Here is a 12,255-nt window from a genome sequence, read left to right on the forward strand (position 1 = left end):
AAGTTCAAGAGTAGCAATATACTTCAATCAAGAAAAGTTTTCTGACTCTATTTAGCCTTAGGTGAATGATTATAGAAGCATTTTGAAACTGTACCAATTCCATGGCTGTCAACATATTTCAAAATTTCTCCTTTGTTACAGAACATGCTTATAAAAATCCTACCTCTAGCTAAAAGCAATAATGGCCAGACACATAAAAAGTCAGCTTTACATGCAGACAACGGGTAAAGTGTTCTAAGTAGCAAAATGAGGATGATGCAGGAATGTCTGTTCATGTCTTCTAGTAATGTTTTTTTCCCCCATAAAGGAATCTCACCTCTTTAAAAACTAAAGAAATATTTAAGACAAGATTGAAAAATATTTCAAAAGATTTTCTTTTTTCTTTTTTTAAAGATTATTTATTTTAGAGAAGGGGAAAGGGGCAGAGGAAGAGGGAGAGAGAAACTCTAAGCAGACTCCATGCTAAGCACAGAGCTGGACTTGGGGATGGATCTCATAACTGGGAGCTCACAACCTGAGCAGAAAGGAAGAGTCAGAGGCTTAACCAACTGTGCCACACCAGGTGCCCCTCGAAAGACTTTTTCCTATGATTTTCTTGTACTTAAAAATTTATAATACTAGTAACTTAGCTTGTTTAGTTAAGTTGAAGATGATTCCAATAGGAGTTATTTTGAAGACAAAAGACCTGAGTCATAAAAAGGACCTATCACTCTATAGGAGAACACCTGCAAGAATTCTATGTTTTCCCTCAAAACATTACAGATTCTCCATTTATAAATTTATCTAAGCCAGTATTTTAAAAGCCATTTAAATTTGCACCCTATATATACAGCTCTCAGAATAACAAAAATAACTCTTCGTTTAGTGCATTATGTGTGAAATATAGATTAGAAAGGCTCAGAATCATATATTTAATTTTAAATACATGAAAGTCTAGCATAGCTTAATTTAGCTGGCATTTTTAGGAAATGAAGATGTCAAAAGTTCTTGTTGTTGTTGTTGTTTTAAAGATTTTATTTATTTATTTGACAGAGAGAGATCACAAGTAGGCAGAGAGAGAGAGAAGAGGAAGCAGGCTCCCTGCCGAGCAGAGAGCCTGATGCGGGACCCAATTCCCAGAACCCTGAGATCATGACCTGAGCCGAAGGCAGAGACTTAACCCACTGAGCCACCCAGGCGTCCAAAGTTTTTGTTGTTTTAATATAATGTTAATTTTTTAAACTTAAGCATTTTTGATGCAATTTTAAACTGTGACATAATATTTCCTTTTTTAAAAACTTTTTTTGAGTATTCTAAATATTATTTAAATGTTTCTTAATTCTCTGGATTACTGTTAAAATGCCTTTTTCTTTTTTTTTAAAGATTTTATTTATTTAGTTGACAGACAGAGATCATAAGTAGGCAGGGAGGCAGGCACAGAGGAGGAAGCAGGCTCCCTGCCGAGCAGAGAGCCCGATGCGGGGCTTGATCCCAGGACCCTGGGACCATGACTGGAGCTGAAGGCAGAGGCTTTAACCCACTGAACCACCCAGGCGCCCCAAGAATGCTTTTTATTCCATACAATACAATAAATTCTGAGGACTGCCATGTTATTAAGGTCCCCCTTTAAATAGAATGCTGTGCTGTTTGAGTTCTTATGTCTAGCTCTTATAATTTTTCTGCTTTCTCTCTTGCAGTTTTAACATAAATTCTTACTCTCGGCTCTCTCATTCATCTTATTAATATGCTGCCTTTAATAGTTTTTTTTTAATAGTCTTTTAAAAAATTATTTATTTATTTGACACAGAGAGACACAGCGAGAGAGGGAATACAAGCCAGGGGTGTAAGAGAGGGAGAAGCAGGCTTCCTGCTGAGCAGGGAGCCCAATGCGGGGCTCAATCCCAGGAACCCAGCATCATGCTCCAAGCTGAAGGTAGACACTTAACAACTGAGCCACCCAGGTGCCCCTGCCTTTAATAGTCCTGAGCTGGTCAGTCAGCTAATTGACTATTAGAATTGTGTCTAAAATAAGAGCAAATACAGCCTGAGCAAGGGACTCTCCCACAAATAAGGTGAATGGATTCTATATACGCTTTTGAGTATATGCGCTTTTCAAGTTGGAATAACCTTTCTGTTAGTCAGAGGTAGACCATTTTTTCCCCTTTACTTCTTGATTCTCTGCTATGTACTACGTACATAGTTATGGTCATGAGATACATGACCACATGCACTTTTCTCAGGCCCTCTTTTCTAGGAAATTAAGTTTATTGAGCAAATCTAGCCTGCTTTTCATTATTTAGTATAATTCACTCACATCATTGTCTTTTCATACAATGAAAAGTGGCATGCTTTCATACTGTGGTGACCCCATCATGTCCCATGGTTAGGGTGACCCCTAACCATGTCCCAAATAACTGAGTTGTCTTTCTCTAGTACCAACAGGTCTTAATTAAAAAATAATAAGGAAAACTACAATTACCTATTAAAAGTAAAGGTATTTTTTAATTTAAAAAGTAGTTTTCTTAACACCACCCAGCATGTTGTTGGTCTTCTTGGCCCCAGTCTCAGGCTACTGTTCCCAAGCAACAGTTAACTATGAATCCCTAGTGGTCTCTAATCAAGACTGTAAATGTTGGCTCAGCTTCTACCACCTCAACATATACATATACATACACAGAAAATAAATACTTCCAGGGCGCCTGGGTGGCTCAGTGGTTTGGGCCTCTGCCTTGGTCATGATTCCAGGGTCCTGGGACTGAGCCCCACATCGGGCTCTCTGCTCAGTGGGGAGCCTGCTTCCCTCTCTCTCTCTGCCTGCCTCTCTGCCTACTTGTGATCCCTCTCTCTGTGTCAAATAAATAAATAAATAAAATCTTAAAAAGAAAAGAAAAGAAATACTTCCTCTAACACAGGGAGACTTACTTTATATATCAGGCATAAAAAATAAGTTCAATTTTGATTACATTTAGAATCATTATCTACTTTATCTCCCAGAACTTTCCTGCATTGAAAATAATCTGTCGTTTTCTTTTCTCTCAGTTCCTGTTTAAGGTACCATAGTTTAAGCTCCATTACTTGGCATTAAGCCAAAGAGTTTAGTGTTGAAATTATAATAGTCCCACAAATTTATATACCACTTTATAGTTTACAAAGCAGTTTCTCACACACCACCTACTTTGATCATCACAATAACTTATTTTAGTAACAGGACATGCAGACGATGGAGCATAAAATCTTAGCAGCTGGAAGAGACACTCCCTTTGAAATACCTCCACCAGGCCCCTGAAGGCTTGGCATGAAAGTCCCTTAGTCCTTCATTTTACAAATTAGGAAAATTAAAAGTGAAATGACTTGCCCAGGATCACATAGCTAATTCAGGTCTCCTAGCATTCAATCCATTGATCCAGAATCTGCATTAGTATTTACCTTTCACCTTTTATCCTATCTCTCACAAGAAACTAACCAATATGGAAGTGCAACTCTCTAGTTCATAGCTCTTGGGGCTTTTTCTCAAATGTTTCTTAGGTATAGGAGACAATTTAGCAATCTGAAAATCATCTGCCACAGAAGGCATTTCTAATTATATGCTATTCAGTTTCTTCAATGGCTTCATATTTTTTTTCTTTATGTCTTTAAACCTAAAATCCGGCCAATCCTGTTGTTTCTATCTTCTGAAATATCTTCAGTCTGAATCTGTCTCTACCTTGGTTCAAGCTATTCTCATTTCTTGTTTGGATGCTAACACACACTCCTATCTGGTCTCCCTGCCACCTTTCCATCCACTACTCCTAGGGTGATTTATCTAAGGTATCACTGTAATTTGTGCCACATCATAGTTCAACATCTTTCACTGGTTCCCCATTATCTTCATGATAAAGCAAGACAAATAAGGTCCCTCTGTCTATCTCTCTAGTCTTATCTCTTACCGCTTCCCTAGGGGCACCTTAAACTCTTTCCTTACCAAACTACCTGCACTTTCTTGCATACACCACAGTCTCTTTCCACAGTATCTGTGATTCTTCTGCCTGGGGCAGCCTTTCTCCTCTTCTTTTCTATCAGATAACTCTTATCATCCTTCCATTCAATCATTACCTTCAGTGAAAGATTTCCATTATCTTGCATGCTGGGTTAGTCTTCCTCTGTGTTCTCACTACAGTTTCCTGTGCATAGGCTAACTACATCACCCATTTTGCTATCTTATAATTGTTTACCTGTCTGGGTCTTCCCACCTGACCATGAACTCCCTGAGGGTAGAGAATATATTTCCATTTCTACATCCCTATAACCTAGCACAATGCCTGACATATAATGAGTAGTCAACAAAAGCTTCTTAAACGAATGAAGGAAATAAACAAATGAACAGATAAATTCTAAAGGAATGCTATCCAGTCCTGATAATTGATACATAATATAGCTTGCTGATTAGATCATGAATAGAGCTGTCCAAAAGAACTTAATGTAATAACGGAAATGTTCTCTATCTGCACTGATTTTTTAAGTTAAATTTAATAGCCACATATGGCTAATGCACTGTAAAGCTGTAACATTCTGTGTATATATATTGCATTTATTTCAAAATAGTTGAGGATGTCTGAGAATATCCCTAATGTTTTTATCAATTAAAACTAAATTGTGAGTTCTTCCACTAAACAAGAAGCTGTGAGAAGTAGAGATCACGTCTTTTTATCTTTATATAATCCATGTGTGGTGTATAGGAAATATTCAGTAAATGTGTTGAATGAATGAATAGTAATACATATAACTCATTTCTATTAATATTGTCTAATGGCCCCAATAATTCTGGAGCTAGATTTCAACCTTTGAAGTTTTAAATAACTGAATACTAATTTTGGGGATCCCTGTAAGTATGCCCTCAAATTCCCTCTTGGCTCATCCAGATCCTTATTTTATATATGATTTGTCATAGTTGGGGGTTTCTATGTTCTTTTCTCTTAGGTCTTTTTTTTTTTTTTTAAGATTTTATTTATTTATTGGAGACAGCAAGAGAGAGTATGAGCAGTGAAGGGTGGACAGAGGGAGAAGGAGAAGCAGATTCTCTGCTGAGCAGGAAGCCTACTCTGGGCTTTCTCCCAGAACCCTGAGATCATGACCTGAGCTGAAGGAAGATGCTTAACTGACTGAGTCACCCAGGCACCCCTCTTAGGTCATCTTTTTATTATTTTTATTTAATAATGCCTACTTTCCTGTTATGGTGTCTGTTTCTGTGTCATTTAGCCATGCCATGAAGGATATTTTTTAAAAACATACATTGATCCTGGTCTTCCCATAAGATATTTAAAAATAATTTCCAGGAGGAAAAAGTAGTTTCTAGGCTTTCTAAAGTTTCTTTAAAAAATTTTTTTCTTTTTTTTTCTTTTTTTTTTTTTAAGATTTTATTTATTTATTTGACAGACAGAGATCACAGCAGGCAGAGAGGCAGGCAGAGAGAGGAGGAAGCAGACTCCCTGCTGAGCAGAGAGCCCGATGCGGGGCTCAATCCCAGGACCCTGGGATCTACTGACTGAGCCAGCCAGGTGCCCCTAAAGTTAGTTGTTGTTGTTTTTTAAATAAAGTTATTCTAAATCTGTGGGGTTTTTTTTTCTCTTAATGATCCATTTTTTTTGACCATTTCTTTTTTGAAAACAGTATGACTTCATGACATACTCATTTCCTCATATTTTCTGCTAGAATGTGGAACTTTATAATAATCAATAACCCAAAGTTTAAAAATACCCTAAAAGAAAGGCTAGAAATGGAGATCTGATCTTACTGAGGTCATTTATAACAGAATAAAACTTTGCTGTATCAGTCTAACTGGGAAGGAGACAAGTCTGAATTAATTTAGAAGAAACTGAAAGTGAAAAATAATACATGCTATGTAAATTGTGATTATAATGACAAAAAAATGTCTTCCAAATTGGCCATCTCTGAAATTTTAAGAGAATAAAGAATATCTGTAGGCAAAAACATAAGTTATTTGTATATATAAAAAAAAATTCATTCTTCAGATCACATATAGATGTATAGGGTTCGGTATGGGGGTATAAAAACTGCTAAGAAGTCAGGCTGTGAGGGAAGCCTCAGTCAACTGAGCATCTGACACTTGATTTAGGCTCTGGTCATGATCTCAGGTTCTGAGATCCAGACCGGAATCAGAGTCCCTGCTCAGTGTGGAGCCTGTTTCAGGATACTCTCTCCCTCTGCCGCTTTGGGCGCACTCTCTAACATAAATAAATCTTAAAAAAAAAAAAAAAAAGCCGTCAGGCTGTAAGTATTTATCCTGGCATAAAAATAATCTTCCCTGAAACTAAATGCAGAAGGTATAAATCCTTGAACAATCCTATCCTAGGCAGACAGTTATTTTTACTGTAAGACAGAATGTGCATTATTTGGAAAACATCAACAAGGATATTTAGAACTGTCCAGGGTAGAGGGAAGGGGAAGAAAGAGTTCTAAGAGCAAACAGACCAAAAGACTGACAAATGATTGAGAGAAAGCGTGAGGAGGCTAGAGGCTAGGCTAGTCTCAAGACTGCGTGTGGATGACAAGGCAGGGGCATATAAAAGGGAATAATTTTGTAACTAAATAAATGATTGAAAATGAATACCAGTAGTCTGCATATTGAAGAGATTCCTTATAATTCTATTTCTTGCTAGATCTGAAGATTTAAAGTAGCTATTTAGAACACAAATTTTGGCTAGGCAAAGAAGGTATCCAGTGTGGACCAGCTGTCATTAGAAGGAATGACTAAGAGCACCATCTAGTGGTTTCTGGTGGTGAAGAACTCATGACTGGAAGTCCGGGGTCTTAAGAGTTCTTGATTCTCAGACTTTTATCGTTACAAGTGGTTGGCAGCAATGGGATGCAAGCCTCTAAGACCAAATGACCCTCTGTAGTCATCACCTCACATTTACATAAACTCGTATCTATTCATCTCTCTTTCTTGGAATATGGGCAAAGTAGGCTCAATCTGATACCGTAAGTGCCATTAAAACCAGGACAAATTCAGGGAGGCAAATAGTGTAATAGTATCCAGTGTACTCTAAAATGAGACACTAAAATATTGTCCTATGGCATATATCCACATGATTTTCCCTGAATCCTTTTATTTGGAGATATAGGTCTTTTCTCAAGGTTAAAATAAGAGGCCCTGAGGTCAAAGCCATTAACACACATGCACATGCTCATGTGCACACACACACACAATCTATAAAAAGCCTCATCTATTTTTTTAAAGTAGGCTAAGCCTTTATCCAAAATGAAAAAGACCAAGGCCTTTATATCTAGAGATTCACCTATTCCTCAATAACTTACCACTGAAACAGAGACCAGTTCAACCTGGAGCTTTTCTAATGTCTGTGGATTTAAGATGTTAAACTCTTAGGATAACCTCATTTGGATATTTTTACAGATGTATGGAAAAGGACATTCTAGATCTATTTTGGGGTATATTTCAACTCTTTCTGATTGCCTGATGCTTTGGAAATATTCTGTATTTTGTTAGTGATGCAAAGGATTTCTGAGATACCTTTATAAAAACCTAAGAGTACTTTTGATATTTTCCTCTATGCATTTGCCTTTATAAGGAACCTATACTGGGCCCCAATATATAATAGGTGTTTCATAAGGATAAAACAAAAGCACATATACAGATTTAGAACATCTGCTTCACACCAAGTGTGCCAAATGCTCTTCCAACTAAGAAGCAATTTCTCTTGAAGTTATACAAAGTCTATTATAGGATCAAAGGTTCTGTGCAGCTTTCAGAGGTGGCTACCTTTGAAATTCCAAATGGATGCCTTCCTGACTTCTCCAATCAGGTAGCTCTAGCAGCACTGTGATTATATGGTCAAGTTAATCAAAAGTATCCACTTCATCATACAGAGACTCTATCCTGTATTCTTAATCTATACAACTTTTTATCTAAACTAGATTAACTTCTTATACTTTCTCACAGTATTCTATACTTTTATAGAATTTAACAATTTACGGTCATATTTAATAGTGCAATTATTTAATGATTGTCTCCCCAGGGCTTAAACCCCAAGACTTTTGTTTTGTTTACCACTATGTTGCCTAAATACCAAACATATAGTAGATAAGAAGGAATTAATGAATGCATGATTCCAAAGCCCCACTTTTGTTTGCCTTAAATTTTATTGCCTCCCAATCTTAAACTAGGATGCATCTTGGAAATTATTAATTCCATATCCCATATTTTATAGAAAAAATTGATGCCTCTTAATTGTTGAATGGTTTCAAAGCCAGTTGCCCAAAATGTAGGCAGAGCCAGGACTGGAACCATGGTCTCAACTTCCTGACATATGTTCAGACCACCTTAAGACTGATTTAAGAGAATTTTTTTAAAAGTTTACATAAGGGGGCACCTGGTTGGTTCACTCAGTAGAGTGTGTATTTCTTTCTTTTTTTTTTTTTTTTTTAAGATTTTATTTATTTATTTGACAGAGATCACAAGTAGGCAGAGAGGCAGGCAGAAAGAGAAGAGGAAGCAGGCTTCCTGCTGAGCACAGAGCCCGATGCGGGGCTCGATCCCAGGACCCTGGGATCATGACCTGAGCCAAAGGCAAAGGCTTTAACCCACTCAGCCACCCAAGTGCCCCTAGAGTATGTGTTTCTTGATCTCGGAGCTGAGTTTGAGCTGCATGTAGAGGTTACTTAAAAAATAAAGTAAAATCTTTTTTTAAAAAATTCTACATAAATTCATATATGATTCTACATTCCTGAACTCAGATATTTTATCAAGTTTGACCTAGTATGGGTTAAAAAAGAAAACGATCCAAAGAAAAATGACCAAAAGGGTATTAAAAATAATCCCCTAAGAATATATTAAAGAAACTTGAACTCTTTAGCTCAGAACAGGTAAGAATTAAAGGGTTATTTAAACATAGTCATCAAATAGGTGAAGAATTTTTATAAATGATCTATCATCTGTATCAAGATCTTAAATGGTCTTGAGTTAAAAAATGGTGTTATCAGTTGGCCTTAACTTTCTGACAACAAAGGCAGAACTCTAAAAGAGACAAATGTAAATTATAGAGACTTCCTGATTAGTTAATTTGTTCATTTTTCAACAAGTATGCTGTGAACACAGCATCCTCTAAGGTGCCATAATTACAAATTCTATGTTGGATTTAATTATCTATCCTGGATGTTAAATCTCTTCTCTCTCTGCCCCCTTTCTCCATCCTCCAATCTCCTTCTCCCTCTTCTCACTTGCCCCCAATCCCAAAATCATGAGATGCATTCTCTCTCTTCCACTGTGTGATTCTAACCATCTTAATCATACCAAATTATACCTTTACTTAATAGTTCTTTGTATTTTCTCCTCCAAAATGTCTGCAATCCATCCTCTTCATTACAACTGTCCAAAGTCAAGCTCTTTTTATCCTTCACAAAAAAGTTCCATAGTTTCTTATCAGGTTTGCCTACTTGCAGTATCTCATTTCAGTTCAGTTTCCGCATGACACAGAATTAACTTTCCATGACAGATTTCATCATATCATAGTCCTGATTAAAAAGCTTCAGTGGCTCTCCATTGCTCATTAAATAAAGTCCAAGCATTCAGGAGTCTAACTTTTTCTAGCCATATCTTGCAATGCTTTCATCATTCATCTTGTAGTCTAGACACACAAGACTGTTTGAAGAGTCCCTTAGCATTCTCTCACCATAATGCTTTTGTCTATGCCATTCCCTCTGCTCAGAATGCCCTTCCCTGCTTTTGATGAAATCTTACTTATCCTTTAAGACCCAGCTTAAACTTCACTTCTGTTATAGTCAGTCTTCTCCATCCTGTGGAATGAAGATTTGCTCCCTCTCCACTACAAGTAATATGTACTTTATATAAAGAATTGTTATTTAAAAAGAACCGTTATGTTCTATTATAATTATTTACATGTCTGTCTCTTCCCAACCAGTCTATGAGATCTTTGAAGCTTGACTCATCTTGGATTTCCAAATAATATACCAGGTAATAGATTCTCATTGGACATTTGAATAAATGAATCTTCCTATGAATCAGTTGACTTTACATGGGAAAAAAGTCAGTTGCAGACTGAAATTTTAGCTCAAGCCAATATAACTCACAAGTATGTGTGTCACAAGGAATATCAGCAAAAATTGCTTAAAAAAAAAAAGGGAGCACACTGATGTATCAGTGCTAATTATTTCACCACCAGAAAAATAAAACAAAAACTAAAAGCACATGGTTGAATGATGACAGAAGTGAAATTATTTCCATCTTCCCATCTTCCCAACTTTCGTGAGATGCCCTTTTTGTTTCTACCTGTAGACTGACAATCTGAGGCCAGGAAATATATGTATAATGTTTTCACAGAGTAATAAGGATAAAAAAATAAATATTCTGCTTTCTGATCAAACCCAATTAAAGGAAGATCTAACTTAGAATAAAGGCCGTTTTTTTTTTTTTTAAGATTTTGTTTACTTGAGAGACAGAGAGGGGAAGGGGAGCACAAGCAGGGGGAAGGGCAAAGGGAGAGAGAGAAGCAGACTCCCCGCTGAGCAGGGAGCCCCACTCAGCGCTCAATCCCAGGACCCTGGGATCATGACCTGAGCCGAAGGCAGAAGCTTAACTGACTGAGACACCTAGGTGCTCCATATAAAGGCCATTCTTGGTACTTATATTTCATGTCCACCTCCTATTGCTTAATTAGGCCTTTGCTGTAAGCCTTTCTTAACTTGCCCAGGATCTCTATGGTTCATGGTCTCTAATTCGTGATCCCTGCTACCTGACTTCCTTGGACTCTGGATCTCCTACTAGTACAACACAGACTAGTAAGATTTTATGTTAATCTCAAAAACCAGTCACACTCTTTTAAGTAATGATTTCTGAGTCTCTTGAAGAGAAAATAATTATTATGAGCCAATATGGGTTTATGAAGAATCACAGTAGTATCATTTCCTCCTTTTAAAGGATAGACTGATTAATAAGAAAAATCCAATGGTCATTATTATCCCTATATGCCAGCAAGGCATCTGACAAACACTTTGAGCGAAACCATGAGTTAGATTCAATTAGGGAATTAGTAACTGGCTGAAAAAAACCCCATAAAATCCTGAATAATGAATCTAAGTCAATATGAAGGGAAGGTCCACATAATGTGGTACTCAAACTTCATTGTGCATCAAAATCACCTAGGGGGTCTGATGCCCAGAGTTCCCAATTCAGTAGATGGAACCCAACAATTCATATTTCTAACAAGTTCCCAGGGTCCTCATCTGGGGATCAGGTTTTGAGAACCACTGATGTACTATATCTCATAATATAGATATAAGATTTTGTTCAACATTTTGCTAGTAACTTTGTTAAATATATAAAAAGCATGATTACAAATCTGTAGAAGGTATTAAATTTTGATATAAAAAGACCTCAATAGGTTAGTTGTGAAACCAATCTAAAATTCAATACAGATAACTTTAAAATCCCAAAACAAAAACCAACCACACAAGTATAGGGTAAGAAAAACAGAGCATAACAATCACAATCACACACACACACAAACATAGAGATACACAAGTTTTAGAGACCACAGTTTCAATGATTCCAGAGTATACTCTGGCAACCAAAAAAAGTAATATTAGTTTGGGCTTTGGTAATGAAGTATAGACTGTGGATAATATATTTAACAGTCTAATGCAGATTATACTGGCTCCCCCCATACCTGGGTATCTCTGTAGTCAACTTTGGGTATCAGACATTAAACAGCAGGTAGTCAAACCAGTTTAATCAAAGAAGAGCTTCGGATCCAAAATCAAATCACATGAGAACAGTAAGAGGCATTGTTGATGTCTGGCCTTCAGAAGATTTGGAAGGATATAAGAGCAGTTTTCATATAATTGGCTTGTGGATGAGGATTTGTTTTTTCTCTGTATGACCCTAAGCAGAACTGCCATATACAGACTGCATCAGACTGCTTGCTACATCCCAGTGTCCATCTAAGGAGAGGAGAGGGGAGCAAGGGAAGGACGGACATCTAGACCACATTTCACTTGATAAACCATGTGCCTTGGAGAGGGTTGAGTCCAGCTGGAAAAAAAGTAAACTTTTTCTAATTCATATAAAACAGACAACTCTGAAGGACTTTTTCCTTTTAACAGGGATAACTTTTCTAATTTGCACAAAGGCAGTGGTGACTGTAGCCAAGGTAGAACTAGCTCCATTAAAAGAAGTTTAGAGAAAGTGAATTAACCTCTCTGGAAGAAAGTGATAGAGTGATACATTATATGGAAACACAGCTT

At 36.9% G+C, this 12,255-nt stretch overlaps 1 protein-coding gene across 2 annotated transcripts in view; it reads right to left on the reverse strand.

The window, feature by feature from the left end:
- EXOC6 (exocyst complex component 6) overlaps nt 1-12,255 on the reverse strand; it is a 216,956-nt gene that overhangs the window by 39,716 nt on the left and 164,985 nt on the right. The window lies entirely within an intron of this gene.

Source organism: Martes martes (genome assembly GCF_963455335.1).
Source record: "Martes martes genome assembly, chromosome: 14".
In the NCBI taxonomy this organism is placed as follows: Eukaryota; Metazoa; Chordata; class Mammalia; order Carnivora; family Mustelidae; genus Martes; species Martes martes.